At 38.0% G+C, this 6,507-nt stretch overlaps 1 pseudogene across 1 annotated transcript; it reads right to left on the reverse strand.

The window, feature by feature from the left end:
- Window positions 1-2,000: 2,000 nt before the first annotated feature.
- On the reverse strand, window positions 2,001-5,520 carry LOC145069909 (G-type lectin S-receptor-like serine/threonine-protein kinase At4g27290; annotated as a pseudogene). Its single transcript, XR_013689729.1, has 7 exons — window positions 4,043-5,520; window positions 3,732-3,793; window positions 3,584-3,679; window positions 3,301-3,511; window positions 2,971-3,208; window positions 2,744-2,894; window positions 2,001-2,562 (listed from the first exon to the last, which is right to left on the reverse strand). The product of XR_013689729.1 is annotated as a G-type lectin S-receptor-like serine/threonine-protein kinase At4g27290 (transcript).
- Between the last annotated feature and the right edge of the window lie 987 nt (window positions 5,521-6,507).

The following is a 6,507-nucleotide window of genomic DNA, read 5'->3' on the forward strand; positions in this document are numbered from 1 at the left end:
GTTAAACATGGGGAAAACTCGTCGAGTTGTCCAGCCACCTCGACGAGTTGGCTAGGGTTTTCCCGACTTTCCGAGTATTGAAGGAACTCGACAAGTGGCTAGATGCACTCGACGAGTTGGGTCAACATGGACTGTTGACCTTGACCATTGACTTTGAATTTGACCATGGTTGACCAAGTTTGGTTTTGAGGGCATTTTGGGTATTTCGGGGTGTTTGATACGATGGTCACATGTTGGTTGTAGGCATTCTAGTCAAGAGCTGAGATTTGAAAGTTGGATCTTATCAGGCAATACTGCTTGTGAGGTGAGTTCCTCACTGTACTTACGGGTCGAAGGCACCAATGCCGACCCTTTTGGATTGTTATCCTAGTTATCTTAGGATCCTGTTATGCTGTTACGATTTGTTAGATTGGTATCCTGGTAAATAGGATGATGTTATGCTTATTGATTTGTATGATCTGTGCTTGCCTGTTGATTGATTATGAGTTTATGAGTTATGTATATGTCGACATGTGTGTATGTGGTTGGATTGAGGCGGTCCTGCTTTGTGTTGAAGGCCAACAGACCTAGGGCGGCCCGGATAGACTGCATGCCTGCGAGACAGTCCAGTCAGGCCGAATGCCCGGTGAGCGGTCCATATAGGCTGTAGGCCCTACGAGGCGGCTTAGTCATGCCGAAGGCTCAGGAGCAGTCCAGATAGGCTGAAGGCCCGCAAGGCGGTCCGGTCAGACTGAAGGCTCATATGTGCATGTTGTTGTTGGTTATGTTTATGTGGTGGTATTTTGGGGAAGACTCACTAAGCTCTGGGCTTACAGTTTTTTGTTGTGTTTCAGGTACTTCAGATGATCGCGGAAAGGAGAAGGCTTGATCATGCACCTCCTCGTATTTCATTTTATGATTTCTGGGAAAAACTCTGATGCAAAAACCTATTTTGAAAACAATATGTAATAAATGATGGTTTTTGGATTTATGTAAAATGTTTAAAATTTTCAAAATTTTATGGATGTTACATGATATTTAGAGAGAACTTTTCTCCACCCATTTTATTGGGTTCGATGTGATCGAAGCATAAAGACGATTCTACCCTAAAACCAAAAGATGTTGAACGGAAGAAAGTGGACTTTATTGTGAAATTGTGGATATATAGATCCTTCTCAGATTCTCTTTTCCGAATGGTACTAATGAAGGACTCCACCACTTTTCAAGTTTGGAACAATCTCGAGACCCTCATTCCTGATAACAAAGACGCAAAAAGCTTCTTCAATGCCCGACGAACAAGACCACTTTTGTATATTGTGATAATGCCATTGTTGTTTATATGTCTACAAACCTAGTTCAACATCAGCATACCAAATACATAAAGATTGATATCCACTTTGTTCATGACAAAGTTCCTATAGGCTTTGTTTGTGTTCTCTTTGTCTCTTCATGCTCATAACATGTTGACATTTTCAAGAAGGGACTCTTTACGTCACCTTTTTCACGACTTCAATGCCAATTTTAACGTCCTCCAGCCTTCTTATCATCAAACTTTGGAGGAAGGTTAGTGTGTATTTGTTATGTTATATCCCATATGTATAGCCTGGTGTACAACCCATGGCCTTTTTGTATTGTATTTATAGTTTGTAACTTTATCATTTTGAATCAAGGAAATCATTTCCTCAATATTCATTATTTTCATCGGTCAACACGATTGAACAAGTTTACCCTTAACTTAATCTTGACTTAAAAAAATCTAATGCATAGTTAATGTGACATTTATGTCATCTAGAGTTCAGAGTTAATAGGAGATTAAGAAAGAAAAGAATAGAGAATATAATATAAATAAAGAGTAATAATCTAAGCCAAATGACATAAGCTCTAACAAAGTTTTTATCCCGTGAGGTAAAGACAATGTTGTAATAAATGCTCGATGTTACCTAGTCTGTGGATCGGGGTTAAAAGATTAATCGGCTAGGCAGAGATTAATCGGGGACCCTAAATTGTTAATTCATTGAATATAAAAAAAATGAAATTTGACTAATATCATAACAAAGTTCGTAAAAACCACTAAGATAATAACAAAGTAGGTTAATATGATTAATACAAAATTAATCTTCCCACAATTTCTATTGAGATACAACTTCTTCAAATTATTAAAATTTCATCGTTTGCCACTTCTATTGTGTAGGCAATGATCAATCGCTAGATGCATTCTAGTCGGTCAGGTAGCGCTTAGAGACTAATCGGAACCTAGTTGGGATTTTTACAACACTGTGTAAAGATGTGGTTGCTAACGAGCATACAATAGTGTTATCATGTATTCATCATCACCGAGTGATGAAATAGACTTAGATTCATGACTATCTTGAGAGAAATAGCCAGGCTGTTTGGGTTGAGGTAATGCACCCTCACCAACCAACATCAAAACCACTGATAACATAGTTGGCCTATCTTCTACATGATGTTGCACACACAATAATCCAACATGTATCACACGTTCTACCTAGATATTACACATGTCTCATGTAAAGATGCACTCATCACTTCAATCGACTTATCTTCTTTGAACAATCTCCATGCCTAGATCAAATGGATAAAAAGTGAGCATTGCGAGCCTCTAATAATCGGTAAGTTATATGTTACCATTTACTTTTACCATGGTTTTAAGTTGATATGGAGGTTATTGGGCTATTTTGTAACTTTGGGCTTGACATTTTACATTAAGGAAATCACTAGTTTCAGGTCTAAAGATCTAACTTACATGTCCAAGAAGGTTGTCTCTATGGTCTCCATAAGAAAATTCCCTGTTTCTTTTGCCACTGACTATCTCCAACACTAGAACACCAAAGCTAAATACATCTGACTTTACAGAGAACCGTCGCCGTAATGCATACTCTGGAGAAATGTAACCACTGCAGCAAAGTTAAATTAAGTAAATTCTACTTGACTCTATCTTTTTCTTAATAAACAATGGTTTTAGATTCTTACTATGTCCCAACCACTTTCTTTGTCTTGGTGGCATTATCAAATCCTACAAACTTTCTAGCAAGGCCAAAGTCGGATATTTTTGGATTCATGTCACTATCCAACAAAATATTAGCTGCTTTTAGATCTCTATGAATGATTTGAAGGCGGGAATCTTGATGTAGATAAAGAATGACTCGGGCCATTCCATGGATAATGCCAAACCGTTGAGGCCAATTAAGCATAGAACCTTGCGTATTATCTGCCAAAAAGATATTCACTTAAGTAATTCATCCTTTGATTTGAAAAGCAATTCAAAAGCATCATATTTAGTTAAACTGTAGAGAGTCGGACCATATATAAATGAGTCCAAACTTTTGTTAACCATGTATTCATAAATCAAAATCATTTCATTTCCATGAATGCAATATCCAAGAAGCTTCACAAGATTCCGATGTTGAAGTTTTGCAATACAAATCACTTCATTCTCGAACTCTTCAAGCCCTTGTTCTGATGTGTCTGAGAGACGCTTCACAGCTACTTCTTGTCCATCTTGTAACACACCCTAAAACATTAAGATTAAAGTTTACGATTCTGAAACACATCACATTCTATTCCAGAAGCATCAAGAAGTTACCTTATAAACTGGACCGAATCCACCTTCTCCAATCTTATTATCAATGCTGAAATTATTAGTTGCCTTGGTTATTTCATTCAGACTAAAAAAGGGTACCTCATCAAGATCTTCCATCCCTACACTACTATGTCTTTTATCAAGTGGGTACCTCATCAAGATCTTCCATCCCTACACTACTATGTCTTTTATCAAGTGCATGTACCCTGTTTCCTACAAAATGATAAGTTGAATTGTTCTTGATTACATGATTTTCAAAAACTCAAAAAAAGGGAAAACTTCACGCTTGACACCTCATCAACAGCCAACATGGAGAGGCAAATCCAGATGTCCCTAAAGCTAGAGAAACATTGCGGGGACTTAAAAGACTCTACATTTATAGTACATGAAAAGTTCTCAAGGTAATTGAAAGTTGAAATCGTTTGGTTTATAAAAAAAAAAAAGATGATTGTGTTACTCAACCTTTCATGTGTATCCTTTTCTTTCTGTTTCTATACACAAAAGCTACTACAGACAGAAGCAATGCTGCTGCTGAGACTATCAGAACAATGGTGACTACTTTTGTTCTTCTCAAGTTCGAGTCCCGATCTTTTATCTCAGAGGCAGCCATTCTTACATAAAGATTTTGATCTTCATCATACTCTCTGATATCAATCAGATCACCAAACCACAACAAACAACCACTTCCACCATTTCTGATGTCTAAATTTGCATAAGCTGTACAATTACAATTCATTTTACAAGCTATCTCACATTCTCCAAGTGTCATGCTTTCGTTATACCATGAACGTTGTGTGTCGGGAAATTTCAATCCCGCAAGTCTCTTAAACCCATCGCCATTCCCACAACTCAAAGGTTTTTTAAGCTTACACCCACTCGACCAATCAGCTGCATTCCATTCTTCTTGGAGTGTCGGCTCAAACCCATCCATACACCTACAAGGTGGATATTTATTGATGATACAACTTCCATAAGGCCCACAAAGCCCATAAACACCACAGTTATCTATTTTCGCATTTCCATATTGAATCCGGTCGTGCATTCGCTCAATCCAGTGCAACTGCACTATATTTCCATCGGACATCAAAAGTATGCTCTGAGCAACTGAAGTTTTAAGTTCGTATTTATAATATATTTCTTTCTTGTTAACAACAAACTCAGCTGAGTAAAGTGGATTTGGTTCGTCCATAGGCAAACCACGGAACTTCACACCATTCCATGGTCCAATCCTGAAGTGTAATTCTGAACCTTTCCTTTCAAATATTTGCGGATATCCATTTGTGAAAATAGAGTATACATACGAACCTGGAAAAGGGTCATGGAGAGTTTTCCATGATGTCAGATACCTGTCCATTCCGGTCAGCAAGTCCTTCCAGAATTTCATCCCGGGCAGCAATGTGTCACCAGGATAATCAAAACTTTGCCAAATCATATTTCGGTTTTTATCCCAGACAACAAGGTTTCCGGTATCCAGAAGCTGTGCCACTGGATCAAGATGTGTTATAGATACCGTGTAATTGGATGACCAGATCACGGTGGTGCCGCCACTGTGAATCACCGGACCTCCGGAGCTTCTGAGTTTGAATTCACCGGAGTCATCTGTAATTGGCGTTTCCCTGTAGGCTACCCATACAACGGTACCTGTTGAAATCTTCTTGTACCATATTCCCAGGTACCGATTCTTTGAGTTTCTGGGGCTAAAAAAGCCGAGTTGGAACATCTCGCCATCTGAAACGATTGTGTTACCATCTTTTATAGGTTGGTTTGCGTGTATTTTGTCTACTGCTAAAGATTCTGGAAGCAGAAAGAATGAGGCAAAGGCAAAAAGTATAAGTATGGAATGATCCTTCATTGATGATTAGACGTTGGGTGAAAGTTGAAGACGGTAGATATTTGATCAATTGAAGTGAAAGACTTATTGGTCAACGTATTGAAAAAAGAAATATTCTAAACGATAATCCGCTAGCCAATTTTGAACTACCTCTTCAATAAACTTTGCTTAGATTGTTCCCATTATTGTTCATCCATCGTGGCTCATATAAAATATAAAATTGGTTATACACTATTCTCTGTTTGAAAAAGAAAAACAAATAATTGGTTGTACAGTACAATAGTCATGCCATTGTTCTTTGGGTAATCTTGATGGGTTATGGGTCACAGATGAGTTGCGGGTCAACGTGTAAGCCACGGGTCAATAGTCATGGAGTGGAGAATAAGGATGAAATAGTTGCATGTTTATTTTCTCTCTTTTGTTCACTGTAGGTGGTATAGTGGTAGTGGTGTAGCAGCTTAATTATTTAGTCTATAAATAGTGTAGGATGTTTTCTTTAATAGATGTAATCCGTTTCCATTTGCAAATATATATAAACGTAGAGAAAACCAAATCACGTTGAGCAATAGATGAGAATCGATAGTTGCGGGTTTGCAAGTGAGTTTAAAGGAAGGGCTGATTACCAACAATTGGTATCATAACACAAGGCTCGGTTGAAGGGGCTGTGAGTTTGTGCAAGAAATAGCATGCAAGAAATTCATTCATAGCAAGCAACAAGCAAGAAGGTTGTCGCATAGTGTGTAGCAAGTAGCATGCAAGACAATCATAACAAGTAGAAAGTTTCGGGTTTATAGCAAGTAGCAAACAAGAAACAAAATGAAAGAAGCAAGAACAAGATAGAAAGAAAGAAGGTACCAAGACGCAAGAAGATCGAAAGATGTTGGGGGAATATTAGGGTGATGGTGGAAAACTGGATTCCTAATGTATCGTGTAAGTTCACTTTCCGAACTGATATTTCCACCTTATGTCTAGGTCATAGGAAATCCAATCTAGGATAATCCAAAATGACACTTGTATATTTAGGCACAGAAACACAAGCCAAATCACTGAATATTTGCTTTAGAAGAAGAAGAGTTGAGAAGCGTTCTATACGGCT

Source organism: Lactuca serriola, chromosome 8, assembly GCF_051521515.1.
Source record: "Lactuca serriola cultivar US96UC23 chromosome 8, Lser_US96UC23_V15, whole genome shotgun sequence".
Taxonomy (NCBI): Eukaryota; Viridiplantae; Streptophyta; class Magnoliopsida; order Asterales; family Asteraceae; genus Lactuca; species Lactuca serriola.